The sequence below is a fragment of the Macrosteles quadrilineatus genome, unplaced genomic scaffold (assembly GCF_028750875.1).
Source record: "Macrosteles quadrilineatus isolate MER2022 unplaced genomic scaffold, UCM_ALF_1.0 Scaffold_1__1_contigs__length_201487025, whole genome shotgun sequence".
Taxonomy (NCBI): Eukaryota; Metazoa; Arthropoda; class Insecta; order Hemiptera; family Cicadellidae; genus Macrosteles; species Macrosteles quadrilineatus.
Genome location: NW_026542594.1, coordinates 111,482,555 through 111,497,928, shown reverse-complemented (window position 1 = coordinate 111,497,928; position 15,374 = coordinate 111,482,555). Strand labels below are relative to the sequence as shown.

The following is a 15,374-nucleotide window of genomic DNA, read 5'->3' as shown; positions in this document are numbered from 1 at the left end:
GCGTTGCGGGGGGGCCCGGGAGCTAGGGGGGCCTGTGAGCCTTGACCGGGATATTTGATAAATTTTACCGGCACACATGCCCGCGATAGTGTGACAGGCTCAGCCACACGGGTCCCCTATCATAACAATATTTATACAGTATGAGAATTAAAATAGGCTACATTTTTTATGATGAAAATTTGTTCAAACCTACAGTTCAAGTAGTTTACTACAACTAAACTAGCAATATTACTTGACCGATCGATATAAATTATCTACCAACCTACCAAGTAAAAGAATTGTCATCAGTCATGCGGGTTGCAATAACTGTCCTCTTGGATTGTGTGAAGGCGCAGTCAAAATTGGTTGCATAATAATAGGGCCGTATTTATAACCAATGTGGCCTCTGTCATCGTCACCCGCGGGGAAATCTTCTCGTCGATATCTGCGATCGCGGCAAAAGCGTAGGCCTAATCTTTCAATTTTGCTAGCGTGATCCTCACGGATATAAAAGCTTTTACTTTTAATCGTGCATTATTGTATTGAATACTGAGAAAATCGGCTCGAGCTTGATTTTCTGACTTTGTACTTGATCTCTCAAGCTTTTAGTCCAGGCTCTGCTTGGCTCGAAAACGCACTAAAAATGTTACTAATGGCCTCAGGCCAAATCAGATCGGTTCAAAATTGGGTTGTTTTGGAAACGGTTGATTTATATAATAGGCCTATAATGTTGATTTTCGAGCCGAGCAGAGACTGGACTAAAAGCTTGAGAGATCAAGCACAAAGTCAGAAAATCAAGCTCGAGCCAATTTTCTCAGTATTCAATACAATAATGCACAATTAAAAGTAAAAGCTTTTATATCCGTGAGGATCACGCTCACGAAATTGAAAGATTAGGCCTACGCATTTGCCGCGATCGCGGATGTCGATGAGAACATTTCCTCGCGGGTGATGATGACAATGTCTCCGCGGCCGCAGATGTTCAATATTTTGCCGCGATTGCAGAAGACGATAATGACGTTTCTTTTTTAGCGAGAGATATATTTAGGATTTAGATCTTTTTCGCGATTACGGAAAAATAATTTACCCGTCACCACCGACGGGTCGCGGGGAGTTATTAGGCCGTGATATTAGATTGGGCCGTGAACGCGGGAGACGATGATGCTGCTATCTAATGATGTCATAGGTTTGGTTGCATTTGCAATCACGGTAAACTATGATAATGTTTCTTCCATGACTTATGATTACGGGAAGTATTTACGATTTTGCCACGATCATGGAAGACGATAATGACGCCTCGGGAGATGCCTTGTCAAGTTTATTGCAAAATTGCGGTAATACATGAGGCCCGGCGAGCAAACTTGCGGGGGGGCCCGCGGGTTGTTATCGCCGCCACTGAATGGGCATACAGAGAGAGAAACATAAAGACAGACAGAAATTGAGATAAGACTAGTTTTGGCTTTTTTAGGCTACGAAACGTAAAAATAACCAAAAACTGCATGATTCTAAGCAATGTACAGACAAAACTGTAATTTTAGCGAATTTCCCATATAGGGAATAAGCTATTACCGTAGTACTCATTGTAATTACCGATTTCTTTTTTCGTTTTGAGATCCCTAGAGGCCAAAAACACCATCCGTTCAAATTCATATATATATATATTAGGGGTCTGCTGTGCACCGAAAAAGTCGTACGGTACGGTACAAGCTTAATTACCGTCATCGGTTCGGTACAGCATTTTACACGGTACAAATTTGGTTCGGTACAGCCTATTATAATAATTAATTACTTTCAGTTTACTATCGTAGTCAACGGCAGTTGGTTCCGAGCACATAAAAGTCTTATCAGATGTTTGTTTACACAATAATTGTTGTATTCAAGTACTTCCAAGAACTGTTGAGTTTTATCACTTTTATTTCTTTACGACTTTCCCCAATTCTGTTTTATCATAAAAATAATAGCTTTATGATGACTGTTAAATGTTATCTCTAACTCAGTCAGTACTTTCGTGAATATTCTATTTGCCGCCTACTGCCATAAAACTGTTTATGGCTACATATTAAATTTGTAACTAATCTACAATCTTATTTTATAAGTTAAAATATTTGTTTCTAGCTGTTGTACCCCGGAAGAGGACACAAAATAGAAAACTTTTGGTCTTTACATTTGTTGCATAAAATAGTTATAAAACAGATAAAATATCTATAACAAATATTTTAACTTAGCCTATAAAATAAGATTGTAGATATAGATATTTTATCTTTCTATTGACGAAATCACAAGCATAGTTGTTGTCATTTGCATATTTTTTTTCGTTATGCAAGCCTACTCGGTCTCAAATTATGTCATTGCATGTTCTGTATGTTGTCTTAGATGTGGCTGTTTAAGGCTTAAATGTTTTTTAGTTCCCTGTATTTTTTATTGAGTTGAAGGTACTGTACTTTATGCAATCTAAATCTTATGAACTAGATAGTGATTTTGCTACCCTCATTGTAACCTAATCAATTTATATATAGGTCCTCCTAAATAATTAGGTCTAGGCCTGGGTCTTTTGATTCTTTGGAAGAGCTTTAAAATATACTAGAAAATTGGATTGAGCCTGAGATAAACTAATGATTGATATGATTGATATTGTGGATGTTTGTAAATGAAAAGAATCTTACTCTGTGATAATCCAAATTTTAGTTTCAGAAAAAACTTTGCAAGAGTTGTATCCATCTTATAACTAGTTTTGAAGCTGATAAAAAAAGATGCTCTTTGCCATTACTTCATCATAACCTCCAGTTTTTCATTGTCGTCTGCTGTGAACAGCTGGCAAAACTACACTGTCTTCGTACTGAATGCTTTTATATGTTTTTAAAAATTTTTAAAACAACTAGACATTGTGTTGGAAATAATTTACCAGTTTTGTGAAATTATCTTGTCAATAAATGTTTCAAACATGTTTATTCATAATACCCCCGCCGCAGCAAACCTGCCGACTAAGCGAATTTCCATTTGTCTGAATTGATTTTCAGTTAAATATATTTTAATAACATTAGGTTTAACGAGTACCTAGGTTTGCTGCTACAAGGAAACTAATAAAGTGTGTTTTTGAGTAAAATATTGATAGCTTAGTACAAAATAAATAAATTTGTCAAGTTTGATCAAAATATATCCATAAACAAGAAAACGTCAACATTTGACAATATTCTCCATAAGAATAACATGGGAATTTTAAATTTACAATTTTTTTAATTTTCTCCGTTACTAATAATCGAACAAAAATACTTTTATATACTAAATTATTTGTTTTTTTAAGCTCTTTAAAGAGGTCTAAAGAGAAATCGGGAAATTTTGTGTTTTGAGGGTCAAAAGTGAGAAAAACCAATTTTTACCCCATAAAACCCCCCGTAAAGCCCTGTTCCCATGGTCCGATCGTGCTGGTTCGCGAACTCATTCAAGTTTATCCCGCTTTACACCTTTAAACCAAATTTCATCAAAATCTGACAAAAATTACTCAAGTTATCGCGTTCACGGACGTATATATATATATATATATATATATATACGTCCGTGAACGCGATAACTTGAGTATATATATATATATATATATATATATATAAGTCTATATACATATATATATATACATATATAAAAATTTGAACGAATGGTGTTTTTGGCCTCTGGGGACATCAAAATGAAAAAGTAAATCGGTCCCGGGTCTAGGTCTTACCGTGCCACCTACGGTAATAGCTACTTCCCTATAGGGAAATTCGCTAAAAACTCTTATCCTATTTTAAAACCACTTTATCATGGCTATTCAAAGTATCTCAGAGTAAAATAGGTAAAGCCTTTATCTTAACTGTGATTTTTCTTGACACAATCCTCGTAGTAGTAAAAGGTTTTGTTTTAATAAAGTGTGGTACAGTAACTGTCGTTAGAAAACCATGAATGTAGGATACTATCCATTATCATAGTAATGTCAATGTATTAAAGTTAAAAATAGCCTAATGGTTTAAATACAGTTCTGAGAAGAAAACCCGGGTCATTCCATGTCAAATCAACCAATAAAAAAATAATTTCAGAACTTGAGGTTTTCAAAATGTTTAATATTTGGTAATTTTGTTCTATACCTCAAAGTAATAGAAAATACAAAATTTTAGATTTTTTTAACTTTTTGTTTCTGAGTTATAAATTTTTGAAAATCTAAAAATCGGCCGTTTTTTGACGTGTTTGGAAATCTTTAAATACCTCTAACTACAAAACCATTCAACCTAGAGAGTTCAAACTTTCACCATTCTCTTTAGAATTTCAAGAGCTACAATTTGATATGTCACTTGACTATATTAGATTAGTAATAGAAATTTTCAAAAATCCAAAAAAAGTTTTTTTGAAAAATTGTAAAATCGAAATGTTTAATTTTTTTGGGGAAAAAATATGTTTTTTGTACTTCTTATTAGAGTGCATGTGCCAAATTTCATTATGGTACTCCTATGGGGGAAAAAAATACTACTGTGTAGATGAACACCAAATCAACACATTTTTTTATTGACTATAGATGCATGACGTGTCATAGTGTACTGTAATCTTAATAGGTTTGAACAAAGAAAATTTTATTGTGAAAATACATAATTATAAAGAAAGATCTGTATTATAGTGCAGTAAAATACTATAATAGGCTAATGATAGTATAATAATGATACTAATAAAATAATAACTACATTGAATACATTTTACCAATCAGTAGGCTTTAGGCATATGCCTGCCATTGTATTTTGTAGCAAATGATTCATAAAAAAGTCATTGATATGACATAAAAATTATATCTGATACTGAAAAGTAGGATCTTCACGCCGTACAAGTTGCTCCAGATGCTAAGTTAACGATGTACCATTTGAAGAAATAAATGGATTTGTTGCTTGTGCATATAACAGAAAATGTTGGATAGCTTGTGTTTTGTCTAAAAACCAATCTGAAAAAGAACTTACTAAGTTATACCATAGACAAAAATACCATTTCTCCATCCTCATTGGACCACCTCCTTCTTTTGCATACCTATCCCAGAAGACCAGATGTATTAACAGTGCCACATAATTTTATTAATGCGGTGTTAATCCAACCACACCAACTGGTAGGACATACAAATTATCTGCCGACAAGATGTCCAAAGCTTCCCAAATTTTATCAAAGAAGAAGCAAGCATTATATGCATAAAACCATCACATACTGGTTTCAAAACAGTGGCTTGTGTTCACATCAGTTTACTAGATGATAATGTTTTTTATTGTAAATAAATTGAACACTGAAATATGACCATCTAGGTGTTCATTTTACATGTTTAACTACACAGTAGTATTTTTTTTTTAATATGATCCCATAGGAGTACCATAATGAAATTTGGCACATGTACTCTAATAAGAAGTACAAAAAACATATTTTTCCCCAAAAAAAATTAAACATTTCAATTTTAAGATTTAAAAAAAAAAACTTTTTTGGATTTTTGAAAATTTTTATTACTAAGCTAATATAGTCAAGTGACATATCAAATTGTAGCTCCTGAAATTCTAAAGAGAATGGTGAAAGTTTGAACCCTCTAAGTTGAATGGTTTTGTAGGTAGAGGTATTTAAAGATTTCCAAACGCGTAAAAAGTCGGCCGATTTTTAGATTTTCAAAAATTTATAACTCAGAAACAAAAAATCGAAAACTTGGTATTTTTCATATTCACTAATAGTAGCCTATAACTTATAAAAAAATTATCATTGAATTCTGTGAATTCAAGTTCCAGGCCATTGGTTGATTTCATATGGAATGACCCAACCGCAAATATACGGGTAGCCGCGTACCTTACCTATTTTGTACCGAGAACCGAGGTACAAAATATTGTACCGTACCAAACCGTACCGACCTTAAGTTTTCTGTACCGCAGACCCCTAATATTTATATATATATATATGTGTCCGTTTGCTCGATAACTCGAGCAAAAATGATCCGATTTTGATGAAATTTGGTACAAACATGTAAACCTACGTTTATTCGAACAAGTTCACGAACCAGCATGATCGGACCATGGGAACAGGGGTTTATGGGGACTTTTATGGGGTAAAAATGGGGTTTTCCCATTTTTGACCCAAAAACATAAAATTTTGCAATTTCTTTCCAAACTATTCTGTAGAGCTTAAAAAAACAAATAATTTAGTTTATTGAAGCGTTATAATGCGCCTAATGGTTACGGAGAAAATCCCAAAAAATTTTAAATTTAAAATTCCCATGTTATTCTTATGGAGAATAAGTAAACTGTTGTAGTTTGCTTATTTATTAACATATTTTGCCCAAATTTTGAAAATGTTTTTATTTCTTACTAACTATTAACATTTTACATAAAAAAAAACACTTTTACCCTCCCTGTTGCAGCAAACCGAAGTACTGTATGTGTTAAACTGATTCTATTTAAATAGGGAATAAATGTGATATTTATTTTTAAGGAGACATTTTAGTGTAAATCCAATCAGGCAAATGGAAATTCGCTTAGTCTGCAGGTTTGCTGCAGCGGGGGTATTATTTATATAGATAGATTTAAATATCATTAATTTTAATGAGTACTTAGGTTTGCTGCTACAGGGAAGAAAATCGGGGTTTGAAATATTGATAGCTTAGTATGAAGTAAACAAAATTGCATTAAAATATGTCCATAAACAAGCAAACTACAACAGCTTATTTATTCTCCATAAGAATAACATGTGAATTTTTAATTTAAAGTTTTTTTTTAAATTATCTCTGTAACCTTTAAGCATATATCACCACATCAATAAGCAAAATTATTTATTTTTTAAGCTCCACAAAATGTTTTGGAAAGAAATTGCAAAATTTTATGTTTTCACGGTGAAAAATGGGAAAACCCCATTTTTACCCCATAAAACCCCCCATTAACCCCTGTTCCCATAGTCCAATCATGCTGGTTCGTGAACTTGTTCGAATAAATGTAGATTTACTAGTTTATACAAAATTTCATCAAAATCGGATCATTTTTGCTTGAGTTATCGTGCTAACGGACATTATATAAATATGAATTTGAACGGATGGTGTTTTTAGCCTCTGGGGACCTCAAAACAAAAAAGTAAATCGGTACCATGAGACCTACGGTAATAGCTCATTCCCTATATGGAAAATTCGCTAATATTCCCTATGTTCGATATTCATATCTTTAGAGTATATATTTAGAAATTAATCATTATATGTTAATTAAGTCACTGGTTAATTAATCATGTTAATGTGTATATAAATTACCATCCTCTTTAGTGTAATATTATTTAGTCTCAGTAACGATTATTGTAAATAGACTTCCGCTTACAATATTCAAATGAGATTGCTAAGCCCGCTTGAATTTCCCGCCACAGTATTAAGACAGTATATAGACAGTAAGGTCTATTTTCCTGTACTACATACACATGACTCACCTGACGCAGTGTATGCTTCAATCGCATTTCCTATCGGCCATTGAATTCCTAGACCCCTCTAAACCACAATTGCATTCTCAAAGTGAAGCCGACGATCAGCGTCTGTCTATCTATGGTCGGCGTCCATCACTCATGGTGTCTAATACTCCGTTTCTCTTCTCTCGGGACATTAATTGCCCATTTTACCTCTCTTTACCACATTTTTAGGCTATAGATTTATTATATCTGGCCTCTCTCTCCTCTATAGTACATTATTAACAGTATATTACATTTAATTCCCCTTTTGATTGTAATTAAATACATAAATTGTGATCTAGTGTTTTCAGACTCTTCATACCTCAAGACAGTGTGTGAGCGTTCGTGTACATTTCTTCTAGACTTTCCGTATGTTTTCACCGCGACTTCCGTGTATTAGTGAGCTCTTTGTGTTTATGAACTTGGGTGCGTTGCATTCTCCAAAATTCTACAAACCAGAAGCAATCGGTCTAAGGACTCCGCCATCCGCCATTGCTCCGCCATAGACGACGCCGCTGCCATCATCACCACACATTTTAATAATTGGACTCAAGGTACAACCTCAAAGTCTTGTGTGTTATTTAATTAGATTCTAACTAATCTCATTTACCCCTCACAAGACATTTTATTTCACCCAGGGCCGGATTTAGCATTTCGGCGCCCCTAGGCCCAAATAATTTTCCGCCCCCTAGTCTGGTCAAAGTTATCATGCCCATAGGCCTAAGTTAATTGCTTGAATACCACTCCTCATCGGAATTTTATCATTTCAAGTCTTTTGAAGAATTGACTCATTTAGCCTTAACAAAATGCCTTAACAAACACTTTCAGCAATCGTATGCTTTTAGTAAATGCTCACGTTTGTGGGACGGAAACAAAACAACTCAATCCACCGAGCATTCTTGCAAAAATCATGGCCATTGATTCCAATTTCAGGGCCAAAAACAGGAACTCCATACAGTACGAGATACCATATATCAAACATAGGTAGGCTACTCCTTTAGTAGATTCGTCATCATTATGTATTAGCTGAAAACAATTCTTGTTATTTAAACTTGATTTATCCAAAATAAAACGATATAATCATAAACAAAGGTCGTCTCCTGGTTATATTATAAGAAATTAAAACACATCATAGAACTACCCCTAAAAATAATAGAAACAAAAGTACCATATGTCCAGTGTTGGGAAGTAGCGACGCTACAGTAGCACGCTACTTTTTTTGTAGCGTTAGCTGTAGCTACGCTGCTTTTAAGATTTTGTAGCTTTAGCTGTAGCTAGCTACATTTTTAAAGTAGTTGTAGCGGAATTTTAGCTACTTTCCTCGCTACATTAACATTGATTGAGATAGTGATTTTTATCACAACCTTACGTGAAACAACCTTTTTCAATCTGAGATTTTCAAGAAAAATAGGCCTACTTTCTTGGCTTCATACAGCTAGTCACAGTCGTTTCATTACCTATTACAACGTTGCGTGGACATGGAGGCCATTATCTGAGTGATATCCACATTTTTAGCTCTCATTTCCTTCATTTGCTACTCTATGATTACTGTCAGATAAAATAAAATCGCTAGATGCAGACGACGTTTAAACGTTACCGATGACAAGAGAAGCTATTGAATTCTTGCAAGTGATTGACAGGAAAATTAGTAATCAATTTAGTTTCTTTATTGTATCAATTTAGTTTAAACTTGGGTTTTAATGGAAACCAACATTAAACCTTAAAATAATGAGAAAGCTGGTCTATCAACCTTTGTTTCAGCTGTTGATTGTGGTTCATCATCACAAGCCCTTCCTTGGTTAGATTACAAATATTTTTCAAAGGTTTACTAAATGAACGAAGAGGAAATTTCCTGATGAGATTTAAGATATGCCTAGAATCCCACTAATATTATAAATGAGAAAGTTTGGATGTATGGATGTATGTTTGTGACTAGTGAACGCATTAACCACTGGACTATAGCCGAGTGAGCGTAGCGAACAAACTTTAACCTGGAGGCGAGTTAGCGTAGCGAACGAGCTAACCTGAAGACAAGTGAGCGCAGCGAAAGAGCTCCATTCTAAAGGTGAGTGAGCGTAGCGAACGAACTTCAACCAGGACGATATTGAGCCATGCGAACGAGCTTACTTATGAAGTAAAACGGGGCAAAGCCCGCGGGTACAGCTAGTACATAATAATTGTAACGAAAAAATCTCCATATAACATGAAACTTGCATTGAAAAAGTAGCATACAGTAGTGTGCCAGCTCTGTCAAGGACTATTCCTAGGCTATGCTATTGGATTAATACGAATACCAAGTTCAATTAATAATAGGAATATATCTGTTTAGTCCTTGTAAGAACAAGCCTACTAAAGCCAACTTGTTACAAAGCCAAGTACGCCTAAATGATTTTCAACATGTTTAAATTAAAAGCCGATTTTAGGATGAGTTGCTGAATACTGTTTTCTGCACTAACGTTTTTTGAAGCACAATTTGACCTATGCATAATGACAAAGGACGATTTCTTGACATTGAAAAGTGTTATTCATAGAACAAGTAACATATTACTATGGTTAAAAGTTATAGCAATGTCGTTTTAACATTAAAAATAACAAATAACGAAAGGCAATAAACTCCAATTTTAGTAGGCTAGGTAGGCTCTGTAACACAAAAAAGTATTTTTAAATAATCGTTTTACAGTTTTATTGATTTTAATAGTTGATAAAAGACAGAGTCATTCCACATCAAATCACCCAAAAAATTTAGGTTATGAAACCCACCATCTCAGAATTTGATGAAACTTTGTGAAAATGTTTATTCCTATGCCCTATACCTTCCGCAAAGATTCGTGGCGGCTGAAGGATTAGGACGGTCGAGTGGTGTCCCAGCCCCTAAATTAGCCCTCACTCGGCTGCTCTGGGGTTTGACAATGAGTCACACACTGGGCTCAATGCATAGTTGGTAAAATGTTTGATTATCACCATAATACGTACTAAATAACGTCATTTTTGTAACTTGCATCAAATAACAAGAACATTGAGCCCAAACACGAAATAATTGCGATGATATTATGCATACCACGACAAGAAAACTGTCTATTATTTTAAAACCAAATGTAAACTCAATATCGTCGCAATTATTTCGTGTTTGGGCTCAATGTTCTTGTTATTTGACGCAGGTTACAAAACTGGCGTTATTTAATACACTTTATGGTGATATACAAAAATTATTCCAACTATGCATTGAGCCTAGTGGGTGACTCATGGTCAAAACCCAGAGCAATCGAGCGAGGGCTAATTTAGGGGTTGGGACACCACCCGACCGTCCTAATCCCTCAGCCGCCACGAATCTTTGCGGAAGGTATAAGTAAAAATACAAAAAAATTCAAAGATACTGCTGATACTTTTTTTATATGAATTTTTTTCCGATGCTCCGTTTTGACCATTTCAAGCCTCGGAATCGACAACCAAATGTAGCCTGGGCGACCAAAAAATTTAATTATTCGCAAACCGTTTAAGATAACACTTTCAAATTTTTATGACAAGTTTCCTATGTCTTGAACATAAAAAAAAACTATATATAGGTCACTCTAGAGTATAATACAAATTTATAAAAATTATTATATATTTAAATTTAATTTTTTGAAATTTGACCGACATGGATTGTGAAAAACGGCTATAACTTTTTTCTCCAACCAGCTAGAACAATTATTGTTTTTGCAGAATTTTCCTTAAGCTATGACCTGTTTGAAAATATAAAGATATTAGTGGTTTTCTATGTACAGATATTGTAAAAAAATAGTTTTATTAAAATATTAATTAACGCTAAAAATTTTGTAACATATATCTTGTATCTTATAAAAAAAATGCTTACAAGAGTTTTTCAGTTATGAAAGCTTAATTTACCTAAGTCCTGTAGTTCATTGACAATATTAAATTACATTTTTGAAGATTATCTGATATTTCCTTAAACAAATTTAAAGCTAAGAGCTAAAAGCTTTTGAGCGGTATACTAAGTTACCTTGAAATGGTGTAACGTCTAATTTCCACTTCAGTTTGGCTTAATTAAGACTGATCATCTTAATCATTTAATTATTTCGGGAAGGAAGCGCGCGCCTGCCTGGCCGATAATATGGAAACATAGATGTAACACGGATTGCCTAGCTTGCATTGAAGGTGCCCAGAAATGTCTAAAAGGACCCTAGTTAGCTGTTGAACCAAGTCAGTTGAAGCACTAGGCTGCCGTGCCTGCTCATTCAGGCCTAGAGTACAAGGGTCAAAACCTAAGCTGACTCACTCACAGAGACCAGGATAACGTTAGAAGGAAGTGTTTGGACATCTTTGCTGCTGAAGAGTGAAGACCCTCTGCTCTATTTTGAGGATTAATTATTGCATTTTGCGAAGAGGTAAGGCAGATGAAATAATTAAAAGTTTTACTAGCACCATTTTGTCTTTGGAGAAAATCAATTTTAATTAGCTAAATAATTACATTTGAATATTTTAATGTTAACAAAATGTTAACTTTGTGAATATTCCTGCTTGGTCCCAGATAACATTTGTATTAATGAAGTATTTTTGTCTTTATATTAATAATGGTTTACAAATTTTGAAAGCCTAGTTTCACACAGCTGTTTTAATATGTAAAGTGATGATTATTTAACCTGTAAATTTGTCTTAAATGTTCTTTGTTTCATACGTTATTTCCTGTATTCATGTAGATATTCAGTTTTATTCTTGCAAGGAAAACATGTGCTCAACAATTTTCAAAATGTATTTTTGTATTAATTTTCCCCGATGATAATTGGAGTTTTGTTTAAAATTGTGTTTTAATGGTAAATAATTTTAATAGTGTAATTTGTTGGGTAATTAGATTCTTTAACAGCTGTAGTGAATTAAATAACTTCTTGTTTTTATAAAATAATTTTAAGTTTGCCAAAATGTTTTAATTTGATTCTCAAATGATTTTTCCACGGTTTAACAGTGTATATTTGACCTTAAACAAACAGTATAGTATACCTAATTGCATTTGTTTTATCAGTTAAATATACTGGATATTTATCTACACTGTAAAATGTATAAATAGCTCAAGACTGTGTATTAATTAATTAATCTTATTGTTGTCCCTATGTTGAGTATTTTGTTTAATCTGTTTTATTAATATTATACCCAGGTAATTGCTTTATTTTATACGTGCCATTAACTGCCAAATTAATTTGAACTGGAATTAGTGTAAAGGTTAAAGGGCTATGTATGAGTCTATTATGTTCAAGATAATTAACTGTCTCATGTCTTAGGTCTTGTTATCAATCATGATTATTTCTGTATAGCAATTCTTTTAATAATGAACCAGTCATAACTGTTATCCTGGAACAATTAGATCATTTTCAATCCTTTAAATTTTAATTAGGTTCCTCGACTGAAATTAGTAATTAACTGACTGTTAGTAGATTATAAATTAATTTTGAATATTTGCTGATTGTTTAAATGTTGTGGTATATTATGTTATCAACAGACCGAGTAATTACAGTACACAATTGTGTGTTGAAAATTTTGTGAAACTTTTGCTTAGAGGCCATACTATTTATGATGGAATTTTGTAGGGTTTTATCCCTGGGCCTTCCAGACACTACATATCACCTCACTGCATATCTGAGTCTACTACCATACTACCTGGCTACTACTTCACCCTGGTGTTGTGATCTCAGCCAACCTGTACTTAAGGACTGCGGACCTACCGACAAGCCTTCAACCGATAAGTCCCTAGATTGTACATTATCTCATTTTTGGGAATTATAGACTTGTATATATTCTTTGCTACTCCAGTGTGGCTCTACAGGACTTGGATGAACTCTGAGAACATTAGTGTGTGATTGAGTCAGTGCTACTGAACCATCGACTCCATCGTCATATATTATATTATTTTCATGTTGTAGTATTCATCTCTGGTTATTGTATGTGTGTATATATTTCAGGGTAAATCTGTATTATTCTCGTTCTAAGTTCTTTTGGTGGCCACCAGTTACTGATCTCTGATATTTGATATTGCTATACATATATATACTTGTTTAGAATAAAATAACTATATCGCCATAGAGTGTAATTGTTTGAGTTACCCACATCAATTTTGAGACAAAGGAATTTAATAGCTATATTTTGCTCAGCTTATCATTAAATTTATCAGATCAGTAAGAGTAATACTATTAATTTGCACTTTATGAATTTCTGATCTTTACATTAAAATAAAGTAAACTCATTACCTCACCAATTGCTCAGATTTCTTGATTTATAGTGCACAGTAGCTTACTTATAAATATTTTCTCCTAGTGATCTTTTGTCTGACTTTTATTTCAATATAAATTTGTTGTTGTTGTTGTGTCATATTTATACAAGGTATTGATGATTGTTGATCTGTACTTGGGTTCAGGCAGAAATTAAGAAATTTAAAATAATTAAGTTTTCAAATACCATCTGCCTTACAAGTGAGGTACCACGGATTGGGAGGAACAGGTTCCTTGTTTCTGTTTTTCATTAATGAGTTCCTGAAAACAAGGTGGCGCCCTGAAGTCGGACATTTAAGCCAACCTCCAGTGAAGGTAGATTGGAATTAAGAAATTTTGAATTTTAGCTAGACCATAGTTAAGACCCACCCCCCTTCTCCACTGAAATTAGCCTGGGAATCTAAGTAACGGAATTTGGAACGTTACAAAATGGCGCTCTGAACGTGGGGCTTGATTTCTATGATGAATTTAGGAAGGTTTAAGAATATTTAGAAGATTGAGGTTTTGATACAAGAAACCTGCTGTTTGTTCTATTCTGCTCCAGAATGTTGTACATAATTGGATCCATGTTTTAGTAGTCTAAGGATTTGTTGTTGTTTAATATTTATTTGTAAATTTGTTTCTGGCTGGTACCCTTGATTTGTTTTGTGAGGCAACTGATCAACTGCAACTATTAAGTATGTCTGTTAATCATCTAAGAAAGGATGAGGTGGCCTATGAGCTTCGGATTAGAGGGGTTGATTTTGCTGGTACAGCTGATGAACTCAGAAAACGTCTCAATCAAGGTCTGTCTACCAATACCTTAGTTAAGGAAACTGTTGTCAATCAACTTGATGTAGATGAGGAACTTGAGAAGTGTAAGGAGAAGTATGAGGATATTGTCTCATTAGTGGACGAGTATGATGGTAAGGGTAAGGACTCTGAATACCAACGCATATCTGCAAGGTTGTATCATCTCTACAGGAGAATTGAGAGGATCCCAGTTGGAACATCATCAGATCAGGAAGTGATTTCAAGGAAAACGGAATTGCTTGAAAATACTAAGAAGGTTAGAGGGAATTTTAAAGATATCAAGGGTTCTTCAGATGATCAGACTTCAAGCCAGGGAGATGGACAGACCAAGCAGGTTGCTACTGTAGAGGAAACTACTTCGAGTGATAAAACTGATGTTTGTGACATGGAAAATTCCCGAAGCGATTCTGTTGTGAAAGAAACTGTTCCTTTGACCAAGCCTCAGCAAAACAAGAAAACTTTTACACAAAATCTGATGGCCAGGAAGTCAGTGCCTGTATATAAATGGGGAGTCAAGTTCAACAATGAACACAAGCAGAGTATTGGGTCATTTCTTGAAAGAGTAGAGGAGTTGAGAAGAGCTCGAGGAGTTAGTGAGGAAGAACTATTCGAGTCAGCTGTCGACTTGTTTGAGGGACCAGCTCTGATTTGGTACCGATCTACTACAGATAGGATCACCTCGTGGAAAGCTTTGTGTAAAGAGTTAAAGACAGTCTTTCAAGCACCAGATTATGAGTTTAGGCTTCAGCAAGAGATATTTAGTCGGATGCAAGGCGATCAGGAACCGATTGATGTGTTCATTGCTGCCATGGAAGGGCTATAGTCAAGACTATCTGAAAACATTCCAGAAGTAGTAAGACTAAAACAAATTTACAACAATCTCCATCCTCAGCT

At 34.2% G+C, this 15,374-nt stretch overlaps 1 protein-coding gene across 3 annotated transcripts in view; it reads right to left on the bottom strand.

The window, feature by feature from the left end:
- LOC128983325 (ubiquinone biosynthesis protein COQ4 homolog, mitochondrial) overlaps positions 1 to 15,374 on the bottom strand; it is a 95,011-nt gene that overhangs the window by 48,531 nt on the left and 31,106 nt on the right. The gene's annotated exons all lie outside the window — the stretch shown is intronic.